General features: G+C 31.1%; 1 pseudogene; it reads left to right on the forward strand.

Annotated features, from left to right (window-relative positions):
• Positions 1-1,409: 1,409 nt before the first annotated feature.
• On the forward strand, positions 1,410-5,142 carry LOC109337778 (annotated as a pseudogene).
• The last annotated feature ends 8,231 nt before the right edge of the window (positions 5,143-13,373 follow it).

Consider the following 13,373-nt stretch of genomic DNA (forward strand, 5'->3'; position numbering starts at 1 on the left):
GGATGATCTAACCAGTTTGATCACTGACTGGACTTTAAAACGTTTTTGGTTTATAGTCTTAATCGAGTTAGGGGTTGTACCATTTTGAACCGGAGAAATTTCGGCTCAATCATGTTAAACTCAGTTGAACCGCAATAACCTGAGAAGTGAACCAGATGGTTCACTTAAAATTTTAAAAAATAGAACAATACTATAATGTTTTGTTTTACTCTGGTCAAAAAAGACAGAAAAATGTTATTTCAATATAATTATATATAACTATTAATTATATAAAATTTTGTATTTACATATAAGTATATATTTATAAATAAAAATGATAAATTATATATGAAGTCATCTGGTACGATTAGACGATTGAACCGTTTAAACATATTAAACATAATACGAGACATTTTTTAGTTTTATATCCAGCTTGTGTTTCACAACATTGGTATATATGCATGAGTTTGTATTTCTATATTGGTGTGATGTAGACAAATCATATCATAGGTGTGTAAAATGTAAATTAAATAGAAATAGGCCTTTTTTTTTAAAACGGCACTTTTTTATATTAAATATAATAATATTTGAATGTAATATGTATGCAAACTCAGACTCAGTGTAAAAATGTATTACAATAACTATATCATTTATTATTTATTTAAATTTCATTTTCTGATAAATTAATAATAATTAAATATAAATGATACAATGATAATATATAAAAATTTATATTGTCAATACATAATTCTTTTTCTCATAATAATTTATAAGTGGATTATAATAAATATTTTTATTTACATATGCCATCACTTGGATGGGTTGACCATCTTTTAGTTTTTTAAATAAAATAACGTTACATAACATAAGTAATAGTGGAATGTTGATCTATTGTCAAAATCTTATTTCATGTTATATTAACTAAGCTTTATTATTTATTAGGGTAGACTGTATACAATATATGAGATAAGATCTAAGACAATAAATGTCTATTTATTAATATAATTTTCATTAGAAAATATCAACTTTATTTTTATCAGGTTTCACATGTTATTTTACAATTTAATATATATTCCAAAAATAAGAATATAACCTATTTTTACAAAATCATTTTTATTTTTATTTGAGTCTCATAACTAACTTCACAAGATACTCTATACAATTATTTCTCCTCATTTTCCCCATTCAGATCTATATTTTCAAATAAAAATAAAGAGAAAAATATTGTTATGAAATGATTATTTTTAATAAATAAGAATACCATGTTTTAATTTCAATCTAAGGATAGATTAAGAATGAAAAAAATGAGGTAACGATGTTTTAATTAGAGTAAGAATGAATATACTATAAGATTAGAATATGAATCAGATTTTCTTATATTTAAAATCTTTTTACATTCTCCCATCTCACATTTCATCACCCTCACTAACCCAAGTCTTCTGGAGAAAGAAGCATAGTTAACAATGTTCCAATCTTCCAAACCACAACTCCCCCTAAAACAAATTCCAGGAAGCTATGGCCTCCCCTTCTTCGGACCAATCCGCGACCGCCACGACTACTTCTACCACCAAGGTCGAGACAACTTCTTCGCCACCCGAATCAAACAACACAATTCAACAGTCATCAAAATCAACATGCCACCTGGTCCCTTCATTTCTTCCAACTCTAAAGTTATTGCTCTCCTCGACGGTGCTTCTTTTCCGATCCTCTTCTACAACACCAAAGTCGAGAAACGCAACGTCCTCGACGGCACTTTCATGCCCTCAACCCCCTTCACCGGCGGACACCGCGTCTGCGCTTATCTTGACACAACTGAACCAAACCAGCTATACTCAAACGCTTCTTTATCAGTATACTACTCTCAGAAAAAGACTTTTTTATCCCTCTCTTTAGTAACACAATCTCTGAATCTTTTACTGAACTAGAAGATCAGCTTTCTGGGGAAAATGGTACGTCGAACTTCAACGCTATCGTGGGTTCCGCCGCGTTTAACTTCATGTTCAGGCTTCTTTGTGATAATAAAGATCCATCAGAGACAAACCTTGGTTCTAAGGGTCCTCGATTATTTGATAAGGGGCTTCTATTTCAGCTTGTTCCGCTTGCAACGCTTGGTCTTCCTAAGATCTTCAACTATATTGATCCGCACGGTTCCGTTCCCGTTTTGTTTTGCTACGTCGCGTTACAAGAAGCTATATGAAGCGTTCTTAAAGGAGGCGAAGACTGTTCTGGATGAAGTAGAGAAGGTAGTCTCTGGAATGATTTATTTTTATGTACTCTGAAGTCTAAAATCTCACTCAACCATTCATTTATTTTCATTTTTTAAATAATCAATTATAGATAATATAATAACAATATATAAAAATGATTATTTATAGAAAAATCACTTTAATTATCAATGATTATTTATAGAAAAATCACTTTAATTAAACAATGATTATTTATAGAAAAACCACTTTAATTAAAAAAAGAAGATAGAAAGTCATTTTCTTTTTTACATAAAAAAGTCATGCATTAATTTAGTTCAGCATTTATACTCTTGTTAAATAACTGCTAAAGGTAAGAAGTTGTATTATATTACACGAATGTCATAACACATTATTTTCCCACTTTATATGGTCAAGTAACTCTTCAACTTCATTTATAGGTCTCACATTCTAACATTTTACTTTCTCATTTAAATAAAATGTCGTGCATTAATTTAGTTTCTAAAAATATTAAGAGCATCTTGATTATTTCTAACACTACAAAGTATGGTAGCTGATGTGTTATCAAAGTAATTAATTTTTGTCATATCAATACACAACATTAAACTCTTAATCAAATATGATTTATTTATATGGAGAAAAATATATAATAGATAAAGAGGTTCCTAAAACAATCACCAGAAATGAAAGAAGTTCCAAAACATTTGATAGTCCAAAACACAATATAATAACAGGACCCACTTAGAAATTTAAACCAAAGAAATTAAACCAAAAAGGTAAAAATATAAAGATACAAAGTAAAAAAGGGAACAAAGAAACTACCTCACTAATCAAACGAAAGTGTTGAGTACCTTTGTCATATCATCACAGTTTTTTTTCTTCCTTTTAAACATATGTAATGATAAATGTTACTCCCCTTTGTGTTATCATAAGTCATAACACCCTTTTCGTTTTCTTTTTTAATTTACCATATATCTATATCTAAGTTAACTATTTTTTAATAAAATAAATATCTTGGATCACCGCACAATAAATATGAATTCTCTGCAACATATACTACTAAATTATTCTTTGAACTTCAACCATGTAATTATTTTTATGGTTTACACAATGTTAAATGGGAAAATATTCTTCCGCCTATAGTTATAATATTGATTTTAAATAATTTAATTATTAATGTATGATGTTGTATTTGAGATTATTGATCCTAAATATTATATCCCATGGATGATGTTAGGGATGGTAAAAAAACCTGTTCCCGTGGATACCCGCGGGTAAAACTCGTACGGGCACGGGTTACAAACGGGTACCCACAGGTATTATAAACGAGTTTTTAAAAATAGCCGTAGTACGTACGGGCGGGTATGGGTATTATGGTATCTGTACCTGCGGGTACCCCGTTATTTATATAATTAATATATTATATTTAATTAAAATAAAAAATACATTATTCTAACATTTATTACACTATGTATATTTTTTCCTTTACTTTGTTTACATATTTTATTGAGTTTGGTGGTGAAACACCCTACAAATATTATTACATGTGTAGAAACACACAACATGTTTTACAAAGAAAATATATTTTTTGTTAAAGAAATGAAAACAAAAAATCACACAAATAGAAAACACCAATAAATTTAGCATTTTTGCCAAATATTCAATCAAAATGTACAAAAATAATTAAGTTTTATCTTATTTGAAACATAATAGAAGTAAAAATTTAAAAATTTATTTATAAGAGAGGAAACCCGTGGATACCCATTGTACCCGCTGGTACTCAGAAATACCCGCTAATACCCACACACGGTACCCTACATGTACAGGCAGATATGAGTATTACTCTTCTATTTTGAAACGGGTAGCGGATAACTACTACTCGTGCCCGCCCGTACTCGTTACCATCCCTAGACGATGCTATTAATTATATTTTATAATTTGTGAAAATGTGAGTTAAGTATTAGAGGGTTTAAAATGATGTGACATGACATTTTTACTCTTTTGATACATTGTGATGATAATACCTTTACCCTTAAATACATATACAAAATAAGTAATTTGCCTCTCCATTATCTAATTTTTTTCCATTTTAGAAGGGATAAAAGAGAAAAAGAGGATATCAAATATGGAACCTTCTTTTTCTTTTTCTTCTAAACTCAATTAGGAATAGATAGCTATATGTTTTAATATAGATAATACAAGTGTGACAAATAATATAAATTAGTTATTAATCCTCTAACAGCTAGGAATCAAAAGAAGCGAAGCATGCCACAACCTTGTTTTCATGGCGGGTTTCAATGCCTACGGTGGTTTAAAGAACCAGTTCCCTATACTAATGAAGTGGATTGGCTTAGCTGGTGAGAGTCTACATAAAGAACTCGCTGAAGAGATAAGAACCGTGGTTAAAGAAGAAGGTGGCGTAACTCTCAATGCATTGGAAAAAATGACACTAGTGAAATCAGTTATATAGGAAGCTATGAGGATTGAACCTGCAGTGCCATATAATATGCAAAGGCAAGGGAGGACTTAGTAGTTCAAAGCCATGATGCATCATTTGAGATAAAAAAGGGTGATATGATTTTTGGGTATCAACCTTTTGCAACAAAGGATCCTCGAATTTTCGAGGATCCCGAGGAATTTGTGGCACGTAGGTTTGTGGGTGAAGGTGAGAAGAAGTTGTTGAAGCATGTGCTTTGGTCTAATGGATCGGAGACGGAGGAGCCGTCGCCGGAAAATAAGCAATGTCCGGGGAAGAATTTGGTGGTGCTGTTGTGTAGGTTGTTCTTGGTTGAATTCTTTTTGCGTTATGATACGTTTGAGTTTGAGTACAAGACTGGTGTATTGGGTGCTGCTATTACTATCAAGTCTTTCACCAAGGCCTCTACCTTCTGAATTTTTATTCTTCTACTAGGTTTGTTAATTTGTTTCTCGTTTCTTCGTTTTTGGTTGGATTCTTAATTTTAGACGCTCTTTTCATATTGAATTTAGTACTTAAGCTTTCTTTCTGTACATGCGTGCAAATTATAATAATGAAATAGTGTTTCTTTGATTATTATTGTTATCGTGGATGTTATGCGTTGAGATGGATTGAAAGTCATATATAATTAATGATTATAAATATATACTTCTTCTATTTCACATTTTTATTGTTTTAATTTTTTTTATGTTTATTCTAAATAAATGTTTTAACATTTTTGAAACTTAATAAACTTATGTTTGAATTTATAATTATAATCTTATTGATTATTCATATTTTTTATTTTCTTTTGAATTTGGTTTCCTACATACAATTAAATATAATTATTTTAGTTAATTTATATTGATCTTTTACATCATTTAATAATTTCTTAACTACATGTATAACATTAAATATCAAAAAATATAAAATATAAAAATAATTATTTTTAAATGAAATAATTATATATAATTATACTAGATTAACAAATCACCATTAGAACCGAAATAAAGAAAAACATTGACATTTTTTTTTTTTATCTTTTCTCTATTTTAAGTAAATCGTCTGATCCACTTCCTAGATATCAATAATAATAGTAATTATTTATAATCTTTCTATTGTGTATCAAATTGTTTTCAGTCATGTTATACAAATGATATTGTACCGGCCGGTCCGGTTCAACTGGTGAACTGATACGTTATTAAAATGAATCATATTGATCAAAAGGAGCGAAAACTAATGAAAACCGATTATGATGGTTTTCGTCTAAACCATACCCATCCTACCCATCAGTTTTCATTTAAAGTTATACCTTTTTTTTTTATGAAAGTCATTTATTCTTTACCCGAATTTAGTTATGGGTGATCAAACACACAATTATTGCATTTGTTTATATTTCTAAAATATAGTCTATCACCAAGTTGCTCATTTTGAACAATTATCCTTATAAATATAAGATGACAATTTAAGAGGGGATGATAAATTAGTTTTCTGCACAATTGACGATTTTTGCAACTTTAAAGGGAATGAAATTGTAGAAAATCAAAGTACAAAAATGAATGTAAAGAGAATAAGGAAGAATAGAGATAGACCTATTTTTATACCAGTTCACATTCTTGTCCACTTGAAGGCTACATCTAGTCCCCTTGCTTACCCAAGAGATTTTATTAATTTGTTGAGTTGTAATTACAAATCTTACCCTGAGATTCCAATTATATAACACACTCACCACAATCTCACACCCTTAGAATAACACTTCTTCTGAGTACTTATCTTTCTTTTTCCACCACACCTTATGGTGAAAATTTTATAGCAATTTTGACAAATCACTATGCTAGAGTTGCAATTCAACAATGCGTATTTTAGATGTATAACTGCGCTTTCTGTTTGACTGCAATAATATCTTGTCATGATTAACAACGCTTCTCGAACGCTGTTGTATTGAATATATACCACAGCGCATCATACAAAAAGCGCTGTCATATATTGCATATAGCGCATCGTACACACAACGCTGTCATATATGTCTTACATTAACAACGCATTTTATATGTATTATTAACAGTGCTTATTGTTGCGCTGTTGTGTTACATATATACAAAAGCACATTCTTAGAAAAGAGTTGTTGTATTATTCATAAACATTCTCAAACAACACCTTAATACAACAGCGCAACATACAAATAGCGCTATTGTGTTAAGATTATATAACAGCGCAATCTATAAAAAACGCTATTGTATGAATCGTTTACAACAGCACATGTCAGAGCTTCTCATAGAATTCGCTGTTGATTTTTAGAAATTAATACGTGCATATACATTTATTAGCAGCACAGACATTCTCAACAACACACAGATTTATACATTCTCAAAAAACACACACTCATTAATACATGCTAGAAGTTTGTTTTATTAACATGAATACAATACAAACTACAAACAATGAATATCTTGCCAATTATATTTTGACAGAGTTTATAATTACAAATATTTTTTTTTTTGCAAATTACAAAGAAACAAAATTATACAAATTATAACCAATCAAAATTAAGCTATAATTATAAAAGACTACTTCCATCTACTTTTTCATTTTCTTTGATTGTTTTTGGCTTGTAAGATCGTCCTTGTTTGGAGGAACGTATTGATTCACCCAAAGTTCTTCATCGTGGTCATCTCTTGTATATAAATCATCATTCGTAATTGGTCTGCTCTCACGTGACTGATATGTCCTAATAAAAGGATCATCTTCATCAATATCTTCATATTATTGGTCATCAATATTATTCACGAATATTTTGTTAGTTAAAAGAACAATGGACCATTTCATATCAGCTGGGTCACTAACATAGAATACTTGTTGAGCTTGTGATCCTAGAATAAATGACTCATCTTTATATCCTAGCCTATTAAGATCCACTTGCATGAACCCTAACTCATCAACTCGGAAGCCATTTTTGTTATCAATCCATATACAATAAAAAACCGGCATCCAAAAATTGTGTTATCCAATTCCCATATTTATTGAATCACCCCAAAGTATGACATGTTCGCGTATATTGGATTTTTATCTTTTGCACTTGACATGTGTAAAGTTTGAGCAACAAGAGTCACACCACCATTTTTGCATTTTACTTTGATCATCTTGTTTTTTCGTATAAAATATGAACCCATTAATTAGGTAACCGGTATAGGATAAGACATGAATACTTGGACCATTGTCTAATCATTTCAATCTTTTGGAAACCAAATGTGCATTTATATTCAACTTCTCATCAATGTGATTTTTTAGTCATTTTATGAACACCGATTATACTCTTTGGAAATCCAATTTTCATTCTTACTTGGGTAAGACTTCCATAACTTCTCCTTGTGTATTTCAACTTATGGCTCAACCTCGTCGACATTATGTAAAACATATAAATGCGCTTGCTCCAATTCGGATCTTGTTATAGTCAATATTTCATTTCTAGTAATACCTTCACCAAATATTTTTTTTGTATACCGAGGCTTGAGAATGCCCATGAAATCACCATGATTAAGGTATCTGGTCCAAAAATCAAGAGTTTCTTCAACAACATATCGCTCGATAATACAACCCTCTGATCTTGATCAGTCCTTCATATACCCTTTAATGTCTTCATATAACGCTCAAAGGGGTACATCTATCTCATATAGGAAGATCCATATAGTTGTGTCTCTCGAAAAAGATGAATGCTTAGATGAACCATTATGTCAAAAATGAAGGTGGGAAATACATTTCAAGCTCACACAAAGTCAAAATAATTTGTCTTTGCAATGCAGGTAACTTCTTAGGGTCAATCACTTTGCTACGAATTTCCTAGAAGAAGAAGGATAACTTAGTTATGGTTCCTCGAACGTTTTTATATAGAATTGACCATATTCCAATAGGCAAGAAGTACTCCATAAGTACAGGACAATCATGAGATATAAGACCTTTTAACTTGAGGTATTTCATTGATACGTGGTTCTGAATGTTGGAAGAGTACCCCTCTGGAACTTTAACACCATGAAGAAATTTACAAAATTCCATTTTCACCTTCCTCGACAAAGTATAAGCTGTTGGAGGTAAAAACATACGTTTTCCCTTCATTATCGGTCCCAATTCCTTTCTTATTCTCATACTAACCAAGTCCAACCTTGCATTCAAGCCATCTTTGGTCTTTCCAGGTGAAAGTGCAAAGAGTCAAGACCTGCACATTTAAGGCCAACCGAAGTTTTGATGAAGAAAACTGATATACGAGAAAGCTTGAAGATCGTACAACAAAAAACGAGCCGAAGACTCATAGGTTGCATCTATAGACTTAGGGCGTTATTATATTTACTTGTATTAGAAGTCTTAAGATGTTTGCCTTAGATTGAGTCTAGGTTAGGCAAACCTAGGTGAGAAGTCTCGCAAGAACTAAAATTGAACAAGACTAAAATTGAGGCATAACATCTAGATATCTTATGATAAGTAGGCTCATACATAGTCATATGCATTAAAATGTATTATATTTTGAAAATTTATGTATAGCATGTCCATATCATATAGGTAGTTTATCATAAATTATGAAAAACATTTTTAAATCAGTATAAGCGTTAAGCAGTTTGTGTAATCGATTATCTAGAATTCAGTTACTAACTGATCTGATGCTGTTAGCACGTTAATTGATTAAGACACCATATAATCAATTAAGACATAACATAAAACTAATTTTTAACAGCCCACTAATCCATTAAGTGGATGAATAATCGATTAATATCAGTACGAGTAGGATTAGTATAAATGTTGTAATTCTTGCCAATGTGGTATAACTTGCATTTTTTTGAAAATAGTTAGAGAGCATATATTTTAATAGATTGTATTACAGTGAGAGTGCATTTAGAAAACTTAGAGAGTGAGAGCATTTTAAGTTAGGATTAGAGACTAAAGTCATTGTATGTTTTCTCTACTTTTCTATGCATTGCATTCTTGCATGTTGTTCTTAATTTCTTTGAGAGAAAAGTGTGGAAAATCTTTTTCTAAAAAGAGGGATAATCAAATTTTGGAAAACCTAATGCATTAAATTTCATTTAGAATTAGGTGTTGTGGATTTTTTGCTTTGTGTTTTAGATTGAGTTTCAATAGTTGAATCCGAGTATTAAGTACTCAAGTCAACTCAATATATTCTGTTTTGAACAAGGAAATTGATCTCTCTGTGAATTGTTTCACTACAAGAAAGATCTTGATAATCTTCATAGAGGCTAAGAGGTCTTAGTCCGAGCAATACCGAGGCTGGGGTCGAATCATGAAAGGATAGGAGTTCTTAGTAGGCGATTTAGTTGTCAAACCTAGGTTATCAAGCTCATAGGTTCTAAGAAAGGATCGGTTTAGTTTTTCTGTTTTTGTAATTAGAAGCGTGTTTGTAAAACTTACAATTGCAATAGTGAAGAAAAATATCTCAAGATCAGAAGCGGAGGCCTGAATGTAGTTTTCGGTGGATCACAAACGAACCATCATAAAAATTCCTTGTGCACCTCTTTCTATCCCCAATCTCTTTACTTTTAGTCTTTACTTTTAGTCTTTACTTTGTTGATTACCCGTGTTAATATGAGTTGCATGTTATAATATGTGTTATTGTCTTTTTGTAACCTCAATAATCAATCAGTTGTGTAAAGATTTAGTAATCGGTAACTTGATGTGCAAGAACGCAAAGAATTAATTAGTGCAAGTGTCAGGATAATCAATTACTCACAAGCATAATCGATTAAATCCAAGCACTCTTTAATTGATTAAAATTGAGCTTAATCGATTAAGTGCAGTCTGTTTTAGTTTTACGCAAATTATAGGGAACAAAGTAAGGGGGAAGTTGCGACAAGGAGTTAATAGGATCGATAGAGGTACAGGTATGGAGAGAAGTGCTTTCATGTATGAGCTTAGAAATGACGCCAAAGATAGTCGTGCATCTCTATTAGGCTTACGGTAGATGTAGTCGAATACTATATATGTGGTCGCGAGTAACTGGGTGTTGAAGCCCTTTTGACTCGTAAATTATTGATTTGATATTGAATGAATTTTTTTTGAAATATGACTTTATGTTGGATCTATGATCTTAATGGATGAGCATGATTATATGTTTATCTTGAAAATTGAAATGTCTGGCATGCTTGAAGTTTTCTTGATGGAAAGATTGTGTGATGGTTTCAAGTAAAGTGAATTAGCTATATGCTTGATATGATCGGTCAATCCTGATAATGGAATCTTAAATTATATGACCAATTAAGTAAATTATATTGGTTCTGAATGAGTATTTTTTGATTGGATTGATTGTTGAGAATGTTGAATTACCTGTGGCATCATTATAGAATTATCATCGTGCATTCTCATGACATGGCATATTAGTATTCATGATGGAATGAAGTTTGAAAAGACTGTATTTCTGAGAAGAATAGAACAAAGGGAATGAAAAAAATTTACTACGTTTTTGCCAACTAAGGACTTTTGAAAAAAAAAACACTCAGTAGTATTTTTGAGAAAACTGGCAAAGCGTTGTTTTGCAAAAAACGTGTCAGCATGTGGTATTAAACAAATGACTAGTTTTCTAAGTCAAAAGAGAACAATTTGAGAAACCTTATTTCTAAGGTTGTTTTTCCAAAGTGAAAATTAGTATAAATTGTCTCGACTTACCATAAAATGATTCTTTTGGTAAAAACCTTGTTTTAATAAAGTTGTCGTCTTTACCTTGAAAAGTTTCACTTTCTTCATCTAAAAGGAACTGTTACCATGTCTTGTGTGGATCAAAAGATCCATATTATTATGTCTACTATTGGTAGCATAGTCTACAGGAAGATACATCATTGTTGATGTTGTGTCGAGAATCTAGAGGGGTACGTTGTCAGTGTGACTTAGTTAAGGGGACACTGCGGGTGGGGATTGATCTATCAGGAATAGGGTAGCTTCTTTGCACCGACGGAACTCCTCGCAGTAACTGCGGTAACCTCTAACATTTCCTTGAAGGTATCGTGCTCAGGATGATGCGGCGGTTATCTTTGCCGACCGGTGGATATTCCGATGCTATTGAGTGCACGATAGTTATATGCCTTTTTGAAAATTATATAGCGATTTTTTCTACGGATAAAAGGAGTAAAAGCATTAGAAGAAAACCTGGGAATTGTACAAGAATCAGCCAGACGAATTAATAGAAAGATATATACGTACTCTTATACTTTAAAATATACTTTATGTTCTTTGGACTAAGGTGAGAAGAGCTTTAATTTTCTTTGTGAATTATTGAAGAAAGTAGAACATGCCATCAGTCAGTCGCCACTGACAACTAGTCAGCTACACTTTCAATCGCTCTCGGTATTTGCGAGTTGGTTTTTAAAGGATAATTATAAAAAGGAAAATGTTTGAGAATCATAAAAATACACATGTGAGTTGTAATAAACTCGACTTTTCATTTTATCTACTTTCTTGTCAAAGCCCAACTCGTTAACATATAGAGTGGTTGAATAACATTTATTCAATGAAGGGTGGGAATAGCATCTTCATTTTCTTCACTCTTGACTATTGGGTAAGTGAATTTTTTATTTGCTTAGTATAGTTTTCCCTCACCAATAAGATTATATCATGCTCCAGTTTCATTGTTTTTTCTACATAGAATTTTAATATTATAGATGTCTAATTTGAATAAAATCTTCATTGAAGCAAGTATGGCTAGCAATGAATCGAACCAACTCGGTATTCGTTCGAAACTCGATTCGTTATTTAGTTTGATAAACTTGGTTCATGAACCAAATGAGTCAAACTTGAGCTGTAAATTGAGCTCGTTAAATAAATGAATCAAACTCGAGTTGGATACAGTTCGACTTGTTAGGTTAATGAGTTAACTCGATATATATATATATATATATATATATATAAACTAATTTTTATGTTTATTGTGACTCATGCATTATTTCTTATATTTATTGTTATTATATATAAAGATGGTTATATTTACATGTATAAAAAATTTTGTAGTATTTTTAAAAAAATTTAATTAACTATGTAAGTTATCCAAATGAACCAATCACACTGAGCTGAACAGTTCGCGAACTTTAACCGAACCGAACTCGAGCTAAAAAAATAACTCATATCGAACTCGAGTCGAGTTTCGAGCTGAACCAATCCTTATCAAACCGAACTGAGCTGAACTCTGATTCGACTTGGTTCGGTTCTTTTCCTGTCCTAGAAGCAAATTAAAGAGTATTTTACCACTCTCATACTTTCTAATCACAATTCAATTTTATTGATGTGACTTTTCAATTAGCTTGATTGATGACACTTAAAACGGCAAACAAGATTGTAATACTTGATAAAAGTTGTTGGAATCAAATTTCGTACACAATATCAATATATACACAATTTAACAACACAAAATTCACTTAGTACTGATTATTCCACACAAATGACCTTAAAAACATGCTTGTTTTTTTTACAAATAGGACTTATACTGATGATCATGACATACATCTAAAGGGAAGTTATTTACACAAATTGACTAGTACATTAAGGAATTCCAAATTATGCAAATCATATATAGTTGTACAATCAATATAATATTTTATCATTTAAACAATTCACATGCCAATAAGTTAGGAAGTAAAGACTCTGAAAGTGTTTAGTAGTGTAGGTCTCTCATAAGCATGTAATGAACAAGCAACAAAGTCCATTTTGGTATTATCTCATGATTTATCAAGAATATATATTATACG

The sequence above is a fragment of the Lupinus angustifolius genome, unplaced genomic scaffold (genome assembly GCF_001865875.1).
Source record: "Lupinus angustifolius cultivar Tanjil unplaced genomic scaffold, LupAngTanjil_v1.0 Scaffold_10_156, whole genome shotgun sequence".
NCBI classification, from domain to species: Eukaryota; Viridiplantae; Streptophyta; class Magnoliopsida; order Fabales; family Fabaceae; genus Lupinus; species Lupinus angustifolius.